Consider the following 20,971-nt stretch of genomic DNA (forward strand, 5'->3'; position numbering starts at 1 on the left):
TTTTTTTGAGACAGAGTGTCGCTTTGTTGCCCTGGCTAGAGTGAGTGCCGTGGCATCAGCCTAGCTCACAGCAACCTCAAACTCCTGGGCTCAAGCAATCCTACTGCCTCAGCCTCCCGAGTAGCTGGGACTACAGGCATGTGCCACCATGCCCGGCTAATTTTTTCTATATATATTTTAGTTGGCCAGATAATTTCTTTCTATTTTTAGTAGAGACGGGGTCTCGCTCTTGCTCAGGCTGGTCTTGAACTTCTGAGCTCAAATGATCCACCCACCTCAACCTCCCAGAGTGCTAGGATTACAGGCGTGAGCCACCGCGCCCGGCCTCATTGTAGTTTTAATTTGCATTTCCCTGATGATTAGTGACATTGAGCATTTTTTAATATGTTTATTGGCCGTTTGTCTATCTTCTTTTGAGAAGCTTCTTTTCATGTGTTTGGTCCACTTTTTAATGGGGTTGATTTTTTTTCCTTACTGATTTGCTTGAATTCTTTGTAGATTCTGGTTATTAGCCCTTTATTGGATATATAGTTTGTGAATATTTTCTCCTAGTATGTAGGTTATCTATTTTCTCTGTTGATTACTTCCTTGGCTGTGCAAAAGCATTCTATTAATAATTTAATGAAGTCCCATTTATTTATTTTTGTTGTTGCTGTGATTTGCCATGGGGGTCTTCTTCATAAATTCTTTGCCTAGGCCAATACCTAGAAGAATTTTTTGAACATTTTCTTCTAGAATTCTTATGGTTTCATGCCTTACATTTTTTTTTTTTGTGAGTGGTGAGAGATATGGATTCTGTTTCATTCTTCTGCATGTGGCTATCCAATTTTTCCAGCACCAATTATTGAATAGGGATTCTTTTCCCCAGTGTATATATTGTTGTCTGCTTTGTCAAAGATCTAGGTTTTCTGTTCTAGTCCGTTGGTCTGTGTCTCTGTTTTTATGCTAATACCATGCTGTTTTGGTTACCATAGCCTTGTAGTATAGTTTGAAGTCTGATAATGTGATGCCTCCCGATTTGTTCCTTTTGCTTTAGATTGCTTTGGCTATTCAGGCTCTTTTCTGGTTCCAAATGAAGTGTACAATTATTTTTTCTAGATCTGTGAAATATGACATTGGTATTTTGATGGTGATTGCACTGAATCTGTAAATCACTTTGGGTAGTGTAGACATTTTACAATGTTGATTCTACCAATCCATGAGCGTGATATGTCTTTCCATTTGTTCATATCATCTGTGATTTCTTTTCTCAGTGTTTCGTAGTTCTCTTTGTAGAGATCTTTCACCTCCTTGGTTAAGTATATTCCTAGGTATTTTATTTTCTTTGCAGCAATTGTGAATGGTATTCAGTCTTTGATTTGACTCTCGGCTTGACTGTTATTGGTGTTTAGGAATGCTACTGATTTGTGTACATTGATTTTGTAACCTGAGAGTTTGCTGTATTTATTTATCAATTCCTGGAGTCTCTTGGTGGAATTTTTGGCATTTTCTAGATATAAGATCATATTGTCTATAAAAAGTGATAGTTTGACCTCCTCTTTCCCAATTTGGATACACTTAATTTCTTTCTCTTGCCTGATTGCTCTGACTAGGACTTCCAGCACTATATTGAATAGAAGTGGTGACAGAGGGCACCCTTGTCTTGTTCCAGTTTTTAGCGGGAATGCTGTCAACTTTTCCCATTCAGTATAATGCTGGCTGTGGGTTTGACACATATGGCTTTATAATGTTAAGATATGTTCCTTCTATGCCTAGTTTATTGACGGTTTTTATCGTAAAAGGGTGCTGAATTTTGTTGAATGCTTTTTCTGCATTATTGAGATGATCAGATGATCTTTGTTTTTGCTTCTGTTTATGTGGTTTATGTATCACATTTATTGATTTATGTATCTTCAACCATCTTTGCATCCCTGGCATGAAGCCCACTTGGTCATGGTGGATTATTTTTTTGATGTGTTATTGAATTCTGTTTGCTGGTATTTTATTGAGGATTTTTACATCTATATTGATAAGGGATATTGGTCTGTAGCTTTCTTTATTTGTTGTGTCCTTTCCTGTCTTTGGTATCAACGTGATATTGGCTTTATAGAATGAGTTGGGGAGGATTTCCTCCTTCTCAATGTTATGGAATAATTTCTGCAGAATGAGTACCAACTCTTCTTTGTAGGTCTGATAAAATTTGGCTATGAATCCATCTGGCCTGGGGCTTTTTTTTTTTGAAAGATTTTTTATTGCTGGTTCAATTTTGTTGCTCCTTATTGGTCTGTTCAGGAATTCTATTTCTAGGGAGGGACTTTTTAAACAAAATCCCAAATACACAAACTATAAGGGAAAAAATTTATAATGAAATCTTCGATAGGAGTGAAAATTAGTATTACTACTTTGGAAAACAACCAGGAAGTATACAGAATAATTGAAAATGTCACTGGGACCAGGCAATTCTACTGTTGGAAGCAGATAGATAGATAGCTATCACCCCTAGGCTTTTAAGTACTAGAGAAATTCTTACACATTCGCTCAAGGAAGCATGTGGGGCCTGGTGTGGTGGCTCACACCTGTAATCCTAGCACTTTGGGAGGCAGAGGCAGGAGGATTGCTTGAGGCCAGTAGTTTGAGACCAGTCTGAGCAACATAGCAAGACCCCTTCTCTACAAAAATTAAAAAATTAGCCCAGCATGGTAGAACGTGCCTGTAGTCCCAGCCAATGGGAAGGCTGAGGCAGGAGGATTGTTTGAGCCCAAATGTTTGAGGTTGCTGTGAGCTATGATGATGCCACTGCACTCTAGCCTGGGCAACAGAGCAAGACTCTGTCTCAAAAAAAAAAAAAAACAAAAAAAAAAAAAAGGAGGCATGTGGACAAGTATTCATTGTAGAACTGTTCATAATAGAGAAAAAAATTGAGCAACCTAAAATTGCACCAGCAGAGGAATGAATAAATAAATTACGGTGTAGCCATAAAACAGAATACTATACAACAGTGATAAAGAAAGTTGTGGCTACACCCAGTGGCTCATGCCCGGAATCCTAGTACTTTGGGAGGCCAAGGCATGAGGATTGCTTGAGGCCAGGAATTCAAGACCAGCTTGAGCAACATAGCAAGACTTTGTCTCTGCAAACATTTTTTAAAGTTAGCCAGATATGGTGGCACATACCTGTCTGTAGTCCCAGCTACTACTCAGGAGGCTGAGGCAGAAGGATCATTTGAGCCTAGGAGTTTGAGGTTGCAATGAACTATGATGACACCACTGCACTCTAGCCTGAGGAATAGAGTGAGACCCTGTCTCAAAAAAAGAAACAAAGTTGCATGCATCAACCGAGATAAATTTAAAAAATACAATGCTGAGATAAAATATAAGTTGCAGAAGGATACATGAAGTATAAGACCATTTATATAGTTTTAAAATCTAGAAAACAATATACTTTGTTGTTTACAGATTATATAGACATATAAACAATGAGAAATACCAAACAGAATGGTGATCACCTCTGGAGAAGAAAACAAAAGAACGGAATGAGAGAGAGATACACAAGGGACTTCAGCTGTTTGTTTAATATTTTACTTTCTAAGCTGGGTAGTTGATACATGGATGTGTGTTATATTTTTCTCTATACTGATTTGTACGCCTGAAATATTTCATAATTTTTTAAAAAGGCTACAAGGATCTACAACAAAATGTTAATAATAGTTAAATCTAGATCTGTGGTTCTCTGACTTTTGCCAACATCAGAATCATTGGGAGAGCTTGTTAAAACACCAGTTACTGGGCCCCATGCCTAGTTTTGATTCAGTAAGTCTGGTATAGAGCCCAGGAATTTGCATTTCTAACAAGTCAAAGTGAGATTATCAGTGAATTTAATTTTCTTCCTTGTGCTTTTCTGTGTTTTCCATGTATTCAATGTATTACTTTAGTGAGAGGTTTTTGTTATTTTTAAAATTGCCTTTATCCCTGCTTCCCACTTTCATTTCCCTCCTAGGCAGCCGTTCTAAGGTATTTTATGCATAACTTTTTGTTTATATGCATTCTTATAAAATACATATTGTTGTTTTATGTGTATTTCCCCAAAACTTTTATTTTTTAATTTTTCAAAATTTAGAACAGTTGAAAGAATAATATAATGAAAGCCCATATACCCTTAATATTTTTCCAAATATTCTCCTACCTAACCACAGTACCATTATCGCAACTAAGAAAATTTAACAATAATTCAATAATACCATCAGATACAGCCCATATTCAAATTTCCCAGTTATCCCCAAAATGTTTCTAGAGCTGCTTTCATTTTTTGCTCCCAGAATCTAATCAAGGTTTATGTGTTACATTTGGTTGTTATATCCCTTTAACCTCTTTTAATCTAAAATAGTACCCCTATATTTTTTGTATGTTTCAGATGACATTGATGGTTTTGGAGAGTCCAGGCCAGTTGTCTTATAGTATGTCACATTCTGGATTCATTTGCTCTTTGCACATGATTAGATTGAGATTAAATATTTTCAGCAAGAATAGCACATAGGGGATATGCTTTATTTTATACTTTTATTACCTCAGGAGGGCACATAATATCAGGTTGTCCCACTATCAAGGATGCTTTGTGTTTGTGTAATTTTATAGAAATATCTCATTCCGTCTCTTACTCTTTTCATTCAGCCTTATATTTTTAAGGTCTATCCATATTTCTGTGTATGTATCTAATCCATTGCTTCTAATTGCTCGTGGTAACCACAGTGTGCCTTTGCTGCATTTTCCCTGAAGAGTTCCCCAGTGACAGACAGCAAGATTGCCTCCAGCTCCCCAATAGCACTTCAATGAATATCCTTGTACTTGTCCCCTTATTGACCTATGTGAGGATTTGTTTTGGAACATACACCCAAAAGCTGAATGATTACATCCTAAAGTGTGCATATACGTAGTGTGACTAAGAACACCAATACTTCTAGATAGTTCTCTGGAAAATGTGCACCAGTCCACATTTTAACCATGTATGAGGATCTTTGTATCCCCACATCCTCACTAACACTTGACATTTTCCAGCTTTCTAATTTTTGCCAGTGTAACAGGTATAAAGTAATATTTCACTTTGTTTTAGTTTGAATTTCTCTGATTACTAATGAATTTCTGAGCACCTCTTCTTATGTGTGTAAAAAGCCGCTTCTCGCTTGCTTGTGTAATTGGCTTGTTTTATTCTATTGGAGTTCCTATCTTTCCTGTTGATTTGCTGCAGTTCCTTGCAGAGTCTAGTTATCAGTCAGTTTCAGATGTTGCAGATATTCTCTCATTCTTTTAACTTTGCCCGTGTTCGTCATCGTTGAACAGAAATTGTTGATTTTGATGAAATCAAATTCATCAACTTTTTTGCTATGTGGTTTTTGGTTTGGGGGTTTTATTTAAAAAGTATTTTCCAGGCCGGGCGCGGTGGCTCACGCCTGTAATCCTAGCACTCTGGGAGGCCGAGGTGGGCGGATCGTTTGAGCTCAGGAGTTCGAGACCAGCCTGAGCAAGAGCGAGACCCCATCTCTACTAAAAATAGAAAGAAATTATATGGACAGCTAAAAATATATATAGAAAAAATTAGCCGGGCATGGTGGTGCATGCCTGTAGTCCCAGCTACTCGGGAGGCTGAGACAGGAGGATCCCTTGAGCTCAGGAGTTTGAGGTTGCTGTGAGCTAGGCTGACGCCACGGCACTCACTCTAGCCTGGGCAACAGAGTGAGACTCTGTCTCAAAAAAAATAAAAATAAAAATAAAAAAATAAAAAATAAAAAAAATAAATAAAAAGTATTTTCCTCCTCCTGGTCGGGCGCGGTGGCTCATGCCTGTAATCCTAGCACTCTGGGAGGCCGAGGCGGGTGGATAGCTCGAGGTCAGGAGTTCGAGACCAGCCTGAGCAAGAGCGAGACCCCCTTCTCTACTAAAAAAATAGAAAGAAATTATCTGGACAACTAAAAATATATATATAGAAAAAATTAGCCGGGCATGGTGGCACATGCCTGTAGTCCCAGCTACTCGGGAGGCTGAGGCAGGAGGATCGCTTAAGCCCAGGAGTTTGAGGTTGCTGTGAGCGAGGCTGACGCCATGGCACTTGAGCCCAGGCAACAGAGTGAGACTCTGTCTCAAAAAAAAAAAAGTATTTCCTTCCTCCTAAGCCAAAAAGATATTCTCTCTCTTTTTTTTTATTACTTTCATAGTTTTACCTTTTACATTTAAGTTTTCATCCATCTAGAATCTACTCTCATATATGGTAACAGGGATGCAGTTTCATTTTTTTTTCCACTTAGTGAACCAGATTTCCCACCATCAAATACTAAACAATTCCTCCTTTTCCTAGTGATTTGCTATGCCACCTTTATCATATATTTCGGTGTACACACACATAAACACCCATAGGTCTAGTTCTGTTCTTGTATTAATACCACCTGAGTTTTAATATTTTGTAATGTATCATAATATCTGATGGGGCTTTTCTTCCTCTTTAGTTTTAAGATTGTCTTAAAAGGCCAGGCGTGATGGCTCAAGCCTGTAATCCTAGCACTCTGGGAGGCCGAGGCGGGAGGATCATTTGAGCTCAGGAGTTCGAGACCAGCCTGAGCAAGAGTGAGACCCCCGTCTCTACTAAAAATAGAAAGAAATTAGTTAGACAACTAAAAACATGTAGAAAAAAATTAGCTGGGCATGGTGGCGCATGCCTGTAGTCCCAGCTACTCGGGAGGCTGAGGCAGGAGGATGGCTTGACCCCAGAAGTTTGAGGTTGCTGTGAGCGAGGCTGATGCCACGGCACTCTAGCCCGGGCAACAGAGCCAGACTCTGTCTCAAAAAAAAAAAGTCGCCACCTAAATTTTATTAATAAAATGAATCTAGCAAGATCTTCAGAATTTCAACTGGGATTTTGATTGGGATTGCACTGAATTTATAGATTAATTTGACATCATTGTAATAATGACTCATGCCATCCAAGAACCTCAGTCAGGGGTGGAGAACCTGAGGTCTCAAGGCCACATGTGGCCCTCCAGATCCCCAAGTGTGGCTCCTCAATAGAACCTAAACTTCACAGAACAAATCCCTTCATTAAGGATTTGTTCTGTAAAATTTGGATTCAGTCAAAAGGCCACACTCCAGGATCCAGAAGGCCACAGGTTCCCCACCCCTACATGGTTTGTTACTATTGTGAATATTTTATTTTTAGTTAGTTTCTAATAGATAATACACGTACATTTTGCATATCAAAACTATTTTAAAAATTACGCTTTAGGATATCTTACCTACCCTTGTCCACTCCAGGCGGTCCCCCCACACACCGCCACCACAAGTATCAGTTTTGTCAGTTTATTTTTGTCTTCTTCCAGTATTTCTTATGCAGATACAAACAAATATAAATGTATAGCCTATTCCACCTCCCCCTCTTATACAAAGGTGCCATACTATTTTTCTGTTATACGTATTGCTTTTTCACTTAATATACATCCTGGAGGTCTTTCCATGTCAGAACATTAGAGAGTTTCTAGTACATAGAAAGCCACTGTATGAAAGCACATAGAGTACTGCCTCAAAGTGTTACTTTATGTGGATGTACATTATGTGGATGTTTATTTTATGACTGAAGTCTCCTATTGAAGGAGGCTTTGGGTGTTTTTAGTCTTTAGTATTACAAACAATGCCACAGTGAATAGATATTTCATATATATGCAGACATTTCTATGGGATAGATTTCAAGATTTACATTTGTAATTTTGGTAGATACTGTCCAAATTGCCCTTCATACATGTTGTACCATTTTGCATTTCTACCAGCCACACATGAGTGTATCTGTTTCACTACAGCCTCACAAGCAACAAAGTATATTATTAGACTTGGATTTTTGACAATGCTATACCTAAGAAATGGTATCTGATGTGATTTTAATTTATATTCTCCCTATGTCTTTTTCTGTGAATTATCTTTTTATATCCTCTGTCCCTTTTTCTGTTGGGTTGTTGGCCTTGCCTTAATTTCTGGAATCTTCGTATGTAATTAGAAAGATTAGACCTTTGTCAGTGATATCAGTTGCCACTGTTTTTTCCCAGTTTGTCATTCTTTAGACTTTGCTAATGGATTTTTTCCAAGTAAATTTTATATTTATGTAAACACATTTTTCTATGTTATCTTTTATGGATTCTAGATTTTGAGTCATAGGTTTTGTGATAGATTGCATTAATGATCTCAGTTTTTCATGTATCTCTCTATCCACATACCCTTTGGTAGTACCCTCCCACACTGAGTGAGTTTGGCCAGGTGACTTGCTTTAACCAACAGGATAGTAGCAAACTTGATATAACCAGAGACTTGAAAAAGCCCTCACATATTCTGCTGCATCTCTTGGACCCCTGCCACAGCTATGAGAACATACCCAGGCTTGCCTGCTGGAGGGATGTGACAGACATGTAGAAATGAGCTTAGTGGTCCCAGCCAACACATCCTATAGTAGCCAACCTCCAGCCAAGCCACCAAGTGCAGACACATGAGCTAGCCTAGTTGAGATCCACAGAGCCTGGTCCAGATCATAGAACCTCCCAGCTGACCCCCAGACTCTGTCTAAGTTTTGATACATAAATATTCATTTTGGCTGCTTACAGAACATTATTGTGGCAGAAGTCCATCATCATTGTACTTCCTTTTCAGACACATCCTGGCTATGCTGGCTTGTTATTTTTCCATATGAACTTTAGAATCAGCTTGTCTAGTTTCAGAAAAAGAAAAAAGTGGTATCTTTAATGGGCTTGTACTATTAATATATTTATAAATTTGACATCTTTATGATTTTGAGTCTTCCTATCTAAGAACATGGCATGCTTTGTTCCGTTTGTTCCTTTAGGGTGTTATAAATGTTTCTCATAACGTTTTGGATATTTCCTGTTAAGGTTGTTTGTAGGTATTTTATCTTTTCTGTTGCTATAATAAATGGAGCCTTCTCTTCCATATATCTTCTAACTGAATGATTTCCTTTTTTTAATCTAACCTTACTGAATCATGAATGATTTCTGTATATTTATTTTACATCCTGCTACCTAACTAAATTCTCATGTTTGTGGTAGTTTTTCTATTGGTTTCTTTGGGTTTTCTGGCTATACAATCTTATCTATAAATAGTGATAGCTTTACCTCCTCCATCCCAATTGTATGCTGCTAATTTATTTCTCTCTCCTATTATAATTATAATGATTGCTACCTCCAATACAATATTAACTTGTAGTGGAGAGAATAGATAACCCTTACCTGGTTTCTGATTTTAGCATATAAATATTGCTAGTGTTTCCTAGTTAAGTAAAATGCTAGATTTGGGGATCTCTCTCGGGGGGCGGGGGAGACAGAGAGAGAGAGAAAATATATCAAGGAAGAAACCATATGTTCCTCCTCTTTTATTGAATGTTTTCGTAAAGAATGGGTGTTGAATTTTGTCAAACAACTCTTTGGCATCTCTGGAAATGATGATATGATGTTTCTACTGAAATTTAATAATATGTTAGATGTACTTAATGGATTTGGTAATATTGAACAATTCTTTCATTCCTGGAATAAATCCCACACAGTCATGAATTCTGTTTGTTCATATTTTATTTAGAATGTTGCATCGATATTCATAAGTTTATATGGCTTTCTTCTTCTTGTGAAATTTTTGTCAGATCTTGATATCAGTGTTATACTCACTTCATAAAAATATTTTGCAAATGTTCCTTCTTTAGGCTCAGGAAAATAAAATTAGCATTGGAATTATCTGGTTTTTAGTGTTAATAGACTTCCCCTTGTAAAAGGATCTTGGTCTGGTGCTTTAACTCTCTCTATTTCTTCCATGGAAATTGATCTATATGGACTTTTCTCTTTTAGGGTCAGTTTTGGTAAATTATATTTTCTTGAGACATTATCATTTTCTTCTAGGTCTTTAAGATTATTTGCATAGAGTTGTATAAAGAAGTCTTTTATGATGTTTAAAATGTCCTCTTGTTATGGTTTATGTCCAAGTTTTCATTTCGTATTTTGCTTTCTCCTTTTCTTCTTGATTATCTTATCTAATAGCTTATATATTTCTTTTTTACAGAATCAACTCATTTATTTATTTATTAGTCCTATTGTTATCTTGATGTTTTCTAGCTCCTTTATTGCAACTTTTACCTTTGTTAATTCTTTCCCTCTACTCTCTTTGAATTTATTTTTTCTTTCTCTAACTTTTGAAATCTGATGCTTATTTCTTTAATTTTTTTCCTTGTTTTTAATATAATTATTTTAAGGCTATGAACTTTCCTCTGACCACTCACTGCTTTAGCTATATTCATAGATTTTGATATGTAGTATTTTCATTACCATTATTGTCTAGAAATTCAACAAGTTTGGTTTGCGTGTCCCCTTTGACCCAAGAGTTGTTTGAGAGTTTGTACATATTTGAATGGAAGATCCATTTTACATTGATTTCTATTTTATCCAGTTGTGATCAGAGAATATGATCTGTATTAGTTTTACGTTTTGGAATTTATTGAGATTTTCTTCTTGGCCTAATACTAATTTTGTTGTTTAGGTTTTCTGTATTCTTACTGGGTTTTTTGTTCCTTTGCTGTGCCCTAGGATGAGAAAGGTAAGGTAAAATGTTTCCTGTTTTTAGTTTGTTTCAATCTTTTATCTCTTTCTCCTTGTATCTCTTATCATTTCAGCTTTGTGAAGATTGCTGTGTTGGCTGGGTCCCTTGGCTCACATCCATAATCCCAGCACTTTGGGAGGCTGAGGCAGGAGAATCACTTGAGGCCAGGAGTTTAAGACCAGCCTGGACAAAATAGTGAGACCCTATCTCTACAAAGAAATTTAAAAATTAGGTAGGCATAATGGTGTACACCTGTAGTCCTAGCTATTCAGGAGGCTAAGGTGGGAGGATCACTTGAACCTAGGAGTTGAAGGTTGCAGTGAGCTATGATTGCACAACTGTACTCTAGCCTGAGTGACAGAGCAAGACCCTGTCTCAAAAAAAAAAAAGAAGTTTCTATGTTATTTGATACAAAAATATTCATAACTTTGTATTTCATTATTAATTATATCTTCATTTGCCTTCTTTGTCTCAATTAATGCTTTTTGTAATAAACGTTTTATTTTGGAATAATTTTAGGTTTTCAGAGAAACTGCAAAGATAGTATAGGGTTTCCATATACCCTTCCCCTAGTTGCCCCTCATGTTAACATCTTATATAACTACATTTGTCAAAACTAAGAGATTAACATTAGTATATTGCTAGTAACTAAACTCCAGACTTTATTCAGATTTCACCAGTTTTTCCACTAATATCCTAGGCTTCAATTCAGGATACCACATTGTATTTAATCATCATGACTCTTCTAATCTGTGATACTTCCTCAGTCTTTCCTTTTTTTATGACTTTGACAGTCAATTAATGCTTATTGTTCTGAGTTCCTAATTTGTCTGATATTAAGATTGCAATTCTTGCTTTCTTTATTTGTGTTTGGTATACTTTTGCCTTTTCTTGTATTTTTAACCTTTCTGAATCAATTTGTTTTAGTTGATTCTCTTGAATTCAGTAGTTGGGTTTTGTTCGGTGATCCAATGGGAAAACATTTTTCTTTAAACACGTGAGCTGAGACCATTTCTATTTATGGGTATGAAAGATATTTGATGTTATTATTGTCATATTATTTTTTTATTTTCTTTTTATGTATATGTTTATATATTAAAAGCATTTCACTATGTAGTCTATTTGTTTTTGTAGCTATCCTGACATTTAGAAAAATTTATATTATATTTTGGTCTGGTGAATAATTTTAGGTATCTTATTTTTATTACTTTTTTCCAGTTGTTTATTGCTAAGGTAAAGAAATGCTATTGATTTTTATAAGTTGATTTTGTATCTGGCAACCTTGCTGAACTCTTTTAAATTCTAATGGTATATCTGTTGAATCTTTTTTTTTTTTTTTTTGAGACAGGGTGCAGTGTTACTCTTTCACCCAAGCTAGAGTGCAGTGGTATCATTGTAGCTCACTGCAACCTCTAACTCCTAGGCACAAGTGATCCTCCTGCCTCAGCCTCCCGAGTAGTTGGGACTATAAGTGTGAGCCACTGCATCTGGCTTGTTGAATCTTTTTAATCTCTTCTCTTCCTGTCTTTACATCTCTCATTTCTTTTTTTCCCTTTATAGTATTGATCAAGACTTCCGATTCTGTGTTAAATATTAGTTGGGAGAGTATCTAGTCTTAATCTCAGTTTTAAAGGAAATGCATCTTAAGTTTCCACATTTAATAGAAAGTATGCTGTAAGTTTTAGGTATGTAACCTTCACCAAGTTAAGAAATTTGCCTTCTATTACTAGTTTGCTAAGATTTTTAATTGTAAGTAGGTGTGTAACATGCATTTTCTATACTACTTGAGATAATATGATTACTCTCCTTTAGTTAATTAATGTGGTAAATTATATTAATAGATTTTTCTGAGATTGAACTAATTCTCTTTGCATTCTTGGAATAAACTGCATTTGATCATGATGTTTTTTTATTTTTTTCAAAAACTGTATGATCTAAATAATATATTTTAATACATTGTTGGATTGTATTAGCTAATATTTTATTTAAGATTTTTGCACCTATATTTGTAAGTGAATTGAGCCTAAAATTTTCTGTTCTTGTATTATCCTTATCAGGTTTTAGAATCAAGATTTCAAGATCATACTAGACTAACAAAATGAGCCAGGCAGCTTTCTCTCCTTTTGTGATTTTTGGAATAACTTGTATAAGAAGAGAATCAACTGTTCCTTGAGAGTCTGGCATAATACACCTGTAAAACCATCTGGGTCTGAATTTGGGGGGAAGGGAGGTCCTTGACTACCATTTCAACTTCATTAATACTTAGTGATCTATTCAAGTTCTCTACTTCTTCCTATACCTTTTTTGTCATTTTATGCTTCTCTAGGAAAAAATCCTACCCAGATTTTCAGATTATTCCTGTCCAGTTCCTAATGGTGAGGTTTCTGACTTGAGTGCCTGGCAGTGCCTTTACAGAGAGGGGGCTGCCAGAGGAGCAGCATACCTGTCATTTGGGAGCCAGAGGGAGTTTGGCTACTTTTGCACTTCCAGCAAAGCAATGGCTGTGTGTAATTCTCTGTGGCTTTGGATATTTGTGACCATATATGATTGTGCACACTTCTATGAATGTGTGTGTTTATATGTGATGTTCTGCTGTGCTTCTATTTATAAGAAAATGTAAGACTGAAAGAGAACAGTTTTTCAAAGGGCAGTTGGCTAAATGATTCTTTGTGTAGCTATTCTTCTGTATCTGTTCACATAGGTCCCTGAGCAGAGAAGGGGTAATTCTGTGTGTCTCTCAACGTCCCTGTGTATGTCTGCATCTCTGCCAGAGGGTGATTCACTCTGTGTGCTTTTCATGTCTCTGAGTATCTGCATCTGTGAGAGTCCGTGATTCTATGTGTATCTGTCTGCACGTGTCTGGGTCTCTAAGGGAGGGGGATTCTGTATGCATCTCTGTGTTTCGCTGTAGAAGCATATGCATAGAATACACATGCTACGTGGCAAGTTCAGACTCTCCAAGTCTGGAAGAAACATTACAACAGGAAATGCTCTGGATTCCAGCTTCCGGATGGAATTTCACTCAGAAAAATACCCCTTCCTGGTTCTCCCAATAAATGCAGCATTCTTTGTCTTTCTTCAAGAGACTGAGTTGAGGGGGTTTATGCTAACCTTGACCTCAGAGGCCACATCTTTCAGGAAGATTTGGCAGAGCCATGAAATTCCACACCCTGCCACTCGCCTCTTGCCAGGCCTACTTCTTCCTCTTGAACCCTTTTATAGCTCCACATTATCTACCAGACCAACTCCAATCTAAATTGCCCAGAGAGGCCAGAGGAAGACACTGGGAAATGGGGACAAAGAAACAGCATAAGATTTGTTTTAAGTAAATAGATAAATAAAGGTAGATATGGGGACACAGAGATAAAGACAAAGAGACAGAGACCAAGAAATATGGTTTGAAAGGTGGGAGCAGACAGTCAAAAATGGAATTAAAGGAACAGAAGGATGGAGACAGATGTACAGAAAGATGAAGCGAGTGGGGTGAAGAAAGAGGGACTGGCTCAAGTAAGACAGGAATGTAGGGAGAGATATAGAAAGATAAGAGACAGAGGCAGAGATTGGCATCAGAGAAACAGCTATATTTAAAATGAGAGCAGAGAGAGACACACATACACATAGATAACAGCCAGGTAGATGGGGAGGGAGTGACTGGGATTAGATAGACAAAGGTGGAAACAGATGGTGATGACAAGGAGGAGGAAAATGTTGATGATGTTGAAGCTAATATTTTTGAGCATTTGTTCTGTCTGAGGCGTTGTTCTAAGAGCTGTACGTGTATTAACTCATTTAATCCTCACAGTAACACTATGCAGTGCTAGTGCTGTTATCAGCCCTATTTTATAGATGAGGACACTGAGGCACAGCAAGTCAATGGCATCGCTGGGATTAGAATCCAAACAGTCTAGCACCAGAGACCATACTTTTGACTAATCTGTCAGTGACACAGAGGTAGAGACAGAGGGACAAGGATCTGGGGACAAGATAGCAAACAGATGAAACACCTAGAGACAGAGAGATGGGGACATGAGAAGAATGACCCAACAAGAGAGACGGTGACAGAGAAACAGAGATGGGTGATAAAGTGATGAGAAAGAATCGGGAAGAAGGGGACAAGAATACCAACATACAGGAGTGTGTGTGTGAAAGAGAGAAAGACAGAAACAGAGACAAAGAATGTAAATATCAAGGGAAAAAAGACAAGAGATGAGAGATTGGATCAGAAAGGTGAGAACAGAGAAAGATGGGGGTGGGGGAGGAACAGAGATAGATGAATGTAGCAACACAAATAGAAAGATGAGGCCTGGGAGACAGCCAGAGATAAGACAGATAGGGACAGAGTGATGGGAACACAAGAACAGAAAAGAGGCCAAAGAGCCAAGGGAAATTGAAAGGTAAACAGAAAAGATAGAAATTCTGGAACATATAGAAATTTAGAAACAGATGAGGGAAAGCAATGTGGTCATATGCATAAGGACAGAGACACAGACCAAGATGAGGACCATGAGTTAGATGGGGACAGGATGGAGACAAGGCAGCCCCGAACATAACTAATATAGAGACAGTGAGAGACCAAAAGCAAGAAGGGGAGAGAGTTTGAGAAAGAGGATAAGAGAGACAGGAAAAAGAAACAGCCAGACAGATATAAACAGAAAGAGAAGAGAAAGCAAAATAGAGACAGAGATAGGGGATGTCAGAGGTGGTGACAGTGATGGCAAACTGGGAAGAGAGACAAAAACAAGAAAGAAATAGAGACAAAAGGATGAAGTCATTTTGATCCAACAATCATTCACAGTTCTCTTGCATATATCAGCACCGGCACTGGGCTGTATGAGGCCCACTAGACTATGAGCGCAGGAAGGCAGGGGCCGACCTTTGTTATTCATGACTGTCTCCTACACCCATCATACAGTCACATGGAGGGCTCCCATTTATTAAATGTTAGGTACCAGAGATTGCGTGCATTTCTGTGGATTATGTCATCAAATCCTCATAACTCTGATGTAGTAGGTATTATTATCATCTGCAGTTCACGGATGGGGAAACTGAGACTCTGAGCAATGAGTAACTTGCCTGTCACACAGAGGAGCTAGGAGTGAAATTCCAGCCTGCACCAATGGTGAGAGTATGTCACGAACCAAGGATTAGGATGAATATTATTCCATGCAGCCGAGGTACAAAAGCCAGATTCTAGTCTGCCTGCCTCCAAGGCCTACGTGTTTGACTAACATGGCCATGGGGCTTCAATGAAGGCTTGCTGACAGACCAATGGAGGACTACAGAGCCTCTAGGGTAAGTGTGTCCTGACTCCTTATCCTTTGGCGCTCCTCCGTAGTAGAGGAGGTAGACCTAGCTAGCTCATAGACACTGCGGAATATCCTGTGAGTGGCAGAAATAAAGCCCTGTGGGAGAAACCCAGCCTGGGAAAATCAGAGAAAGCTTCCTGGTGGAGGAGGTAGTTCAAAGAGGCCAGAGGCAGATTTATACAGAAGTCAGTGAAGCTTAAGCTTCAAGGGCCCTCCTTTGCACAGGTCCCTTCCAAGGCCCTGGTTAATGAACAGTGAAAATTCAAAGAGTACTAAAGATTTGTCATTCAAGAAAATTGAAATGCCCTGAAATCTTATAGCTCATATACAAAAGAAACTAGACAGAGGTTTCTCCTTGACTGTAGTTCTAAAAATGTGTAAGATATTATTATGAAGCTGAAACTTTACTAAACTGTCAATAGTAAAGAAACAAATTTCTATCAACCATGCTATTAAGAAAGACTGACTAATATTTCTATTCTCTCTATAGAAAATGACCTTACCCCATGCTTCAGTGACAAAATAGAAGCCATCAGACATGGAGAATTGTTACCAGGACTTTCACTTTCCCACCACTGAATCTCTACGGCTACCTGTATCTTCATTCGTCCTTTTCTCATTTTTTCCTTTTGCAACTAGGGAACCAGGGTGGGTGGGCTCCCCTCCTCTCTGAGGCCCAGTGCCCCAGATCCTAACACCTACCCCTCCTTTCCCTTGTGTTATTCCCTTTCTCTCCCTCTCTACTGGATCAGCAGCAAACATAGTCCAGTATCTCCCATCTTAAAAATAAGAATCATCCTTTGACTTTCCTCCTTCCATCACCCTCTCTCTCTGGGCTGTTGCCCTTCACAGCCAGGTTTCTCAAGGAAATTTTCTACACACCTAGCCCTGCTTCAGTGGGGTGGAGGGAAGTGTTCTGTTCCCTCTGACCTCATCAAGGGTCCTGTAACAATCTACACTCCCTCCATGTGGTGGCTCACGCCTGTAATCCTAGCGCTCTGGAAGGCCGAGGCAGGAGGATTGCTCAAGGTCAGGAGTTCAAGACCAGCCTGAGTAAGATTGAGACCCCGTCTCTACTAAAAACAGAAAGAAATTAGCCGAACAACTAAAAATATATAGAAAAAATTAGCCAGGCATGGTGGCTCATGCCTGTAGTCCCAGCTACTCGGGAGGCTGAGGCAGGAGGATCACTTAAGCCCAGGAGTTTGAGGTTGCTGTGAGCTAGGCTGACTCCACGGCACTCTAGCCCGGGCAACAGAGCGAGACTCTGTCTCAAAAAAAATATATACACTCCCTCCACTCTAGCCAATTAGTCCTGCTTTTAAAAATTAATTAATGTATTTGTTTTACATGATATATGTTATAAATTTTAGAATATACATATCTGTACAGTTTGAATAAATAATAAAACAAATACCTGTGTATTCTATCACCCAGCTTCAATAAAAGATGGTTTACTAATGACAAAACTCCCTATGTAACTCTCCCCATGACACCTCCTTCCCCTTCCTGAGAAGTAACCGCTGTCATGAATTTTTCATTTTTCATTCCTTTTCTGTATGGTTTTACAACATATGAATGCATCCACATACTGTTTAATTTTGCATGTTTTTCAGATTTGTATAAACATACTCTTCCATGACTTTTTTAAATCCAGTATTAGGTTTCCTGAGTCTCATCCATGTTGATACAGGTAGCTACAGCTCATTCATTTTTTTATTTCCTTATAGTATTCCATTGTGTAAATCGGTCTCTATGTATTTATCTCATGCTCTTGTTACCAGTTTCTTGCTGTTACAAACAGGCTTTTGTGAACATTCTTGTAATGTCTCCCACTACATACGTGCAAGGGTTGCTCTAGGGAGCTATTCACAAACTTTTTGGTCTCAGGACCCCTTTACTTTCTTGAAAAGCATCGCAGACCCTAAGGAGCTTTGGTTTATGGGGATTATATCAACTGATATTTGCCGTATTCAAAGTTAAAACTGAAAAAGTTTATATTAATTTTAAAATATTAATAATAAACGCATTACATTTAACATAAATAACATATTTTTAAGAAAAATAACTATTTTCCAAGACAAAAAGAATTTAGTGAGAAGAGTGGCATTGTTTCACATTTTTGTAAGTCTCTTTACTGTATGGCTTAATAGAAGACAGCTGGATTCTCATATCTGCTTCTGCATTCAATCTGTTGTGATATCACATGTCATGTAGTCTCTGGAAAACTCCACTCTACATTCTTGAGAGAATAAGAGTAAAAAAAGCAAATAAAATCATACCAGTAGTATGGTTTTGCTCTGCCCCACTACACCCCACCCCAGACACACAGACTGCCCAGACCACACTGTGAGAACCACTGCTCTGGGACATATACCTAGAACTGCTGGATCATAGAGTGTGTGCATGGTTCAGCTTTACTAGAAAATGCCCAACTTTTCGTAGAGTGGTTGTATTAATTTACCTTCCATCAGTGGTGTATCCATTCACTGTTCATCCATTCTGATGTTCACCTCCACTACTCCTCCAAAACTACTCCTATCAAGGTCACCAACAATATCTATGTTACAATATCCAATGGACCCTTTTCAATCTCATCTTACTGGACTTCTCAGCACTCTTGAAACATCCCTGGCACACTCCTAGTTATGTCCCTACCTCTTTACCTCTTTCTCAGTCTCTTTGCCAACTCCCACCCCTTTACCCACCTGTGAAGTTGGAGTTCCTCAGAGCTCAATCATGGATCCTCTTCCTTTCTTAATCTTTGCTCTGTTTCAGGGTGATTTTTTCTATTGTGGCTTTTAATGCCATCTCTATGCTGACAACTCTCATTTATTTTTAAATCACAGACCTCTCCCCTGGGATGTATATACCACTATCTACTTGACTTCTTCACTTGGATATGTGAAGGGCATGTCCAGGTCAATGTATCCAAAACTGAACTCTTGATCTTCCCCTGGAAACCTGTTTTTCTTTCTGTCTTCCTCATCTCAATGAGTGACTGGCCCCACCATCACCAGATACCTTGGAGTTACCCTTGATTCCTCCTTCTCCTTCCCTCTTCCAAGCCTCCACACCAAGGCCTCTCAATTCTAAATATCTCTCAAGGCCAGGTGCGGTGACTCACACCTGTAATCCTAGCACTCTGGGAGGCTGAGGCAGGAGGATTGCTCGAGGTCAGGAGTTCGAGACCAGCCTGAGCAAGTACAAGAACCTGTCTGTACTAAAAATAGAAAGAAATTAGCTGGACAACTAAAAATATAGGGGAAAAAAGTTAGCCAGGCATGGTGGCTCATGCCTGTAGTGCCAGCTACTTGGGAGGCTGAGCCAGGAGGATCGCTTGAGCCCAGGAGTCTGAGGTTGCTGTGAGCTAGGCTGACACCACGGCACTGTAGCCTGGGCGAGAGTGAGACTCTGTCACAAAAAAAAAATAAATAAATAAATAAAATAAAAATAAATATCTCTCAAATGTCTGCCTTTCTCCATCCCCATTGCCACCACCTTAGTCAACTCACCATCATTTCTGACTGCAGTAGATTCCTAATCTTGTCCACCTCCAATCCAATCCACAGCAAAGTCATCTTTTTAAAATGTTAAATATACCCTGTCAATCCCAAGCTTAAAATCTTTCAATGTATATCTCAGCATTTTTTGGATGTGAAGACTCTCCAAAGAAGATACTGTTTCCTCATGATCCAGTTTACATATGGTACAAACTGAAAAGTTTTATGAAACATACCCTTCCTACATGATCCTATGATACACTCTGATATCTTCTACTCTTTTCTCAAATTGATTTCACTACCTTCTCCTATTTGACCCACATTTAAAAGCACTGCTTTAATCTTTTCATTGCTTGTAGAATAAAGTCCATTCTCCTTACCATGGCCTAGAAAGCCCTACATAATCTGGCCCCTGCCTAGCTCTTCAACCTCATATCCCACCCCTCTTGCCCTCAGTGCACTATTCAGCCCAACTGGCCTTCCTATAGCTTGTAAATATACCATTTCCCTTTCTCCTCAGGGCTTTCCCACTTGCTGTGTCCTCTGCCTGGAACACTATTGCCTCCACTCATCTGCTGACTTCCCACTCCTTCACAGTTCAGCTTAAATGTTAGACCTTGCCTGACCCCTCAGGCTAAATCACCCCCACCTCGTTATTCTCTTTTCCTATCACCCCGTTCTGTCCCTTTACAGCCATATCACAATTTGTAATTATGTGTGTTTATGTGTTGTAATTATGTGTTTGTTTATTTCACATCCTCTCCAGTACCAGACCGCAAACTCTGAGGGCAGAGTTTGTCCACAACTGTCTTGTTCATGTCTGTTTTATTCACTATAGCATAGCTAGTGCCTCATAGTGTGTGCTCAAAAGACATTCATTGAATGAGCTGAGATCTGAAGAATAAATGAATTGGAATTGGGGAGATGTGGAAAGAGTTTCACACAGAGGCAACAGCATATGCAAAAACTCAGAAGCTAGAGAGACTAAGGAACAGTCTAAGAATTTCAACATGGAGTCTGGAAAGGCTGGCACAGGGCCAGATCCTGAAAAGCCCAGCTTAGCCTTCCCTGTTAAGGAAGGTAGGTTTCCTTTTGAGCCAGTGGAGACTCATCGAAGGGTTCTAAACATGGGAGTGGTATGATTTGATTTACTTTTTCAAAAGATACACACTGCACTGCCTATAGCGTAAAGAATAGATTCTAGAGAACAAGACTGTAACAGGGAGACTGAGAGTTTTGCAGTTTAGAAATGGTGCTGGCCTAAACTAGGGTAGCGGTGGCAGCAGAAATGCAGAGACTACATAAATAGACTTGGAAGCTAGTCAGGAGGTAAAAATGATGGGACTTGGTGATTGCGTGTGGGGGGCGGGGAGAGGAGAGAAGCATCAGGGGTGTAGCTCAGGCTTCTGCTTTGACTAGGGTCATTCACTAAGGTATGGTACAAAGAAGGACAAACAGGTTGGGAGGAGGGTTCCTTGAGTTGGGGAGAAGTTGAGGTTTGGGGTGTTTCTGGGATATTCGGGTAGAGCTGGCTAGTAACCAGTTGAACACATGGGTCTAGAGA

The sequence above is a fragment of the Eulemur rufifrons genome, chromosome 30 (assembly GCF_041146395.1).
Source record: "Eulemur rufifrons isolate Redbay chromosome 30, OSU_ERuf_1, whole genome shotgun sequence".
Classification (NCBI taxonomy): Eukaryota; Metazoa; Chordata; class Mammalia; order Primates; family Lemuridae; genus Eulemur; species Eulemur rufifrons.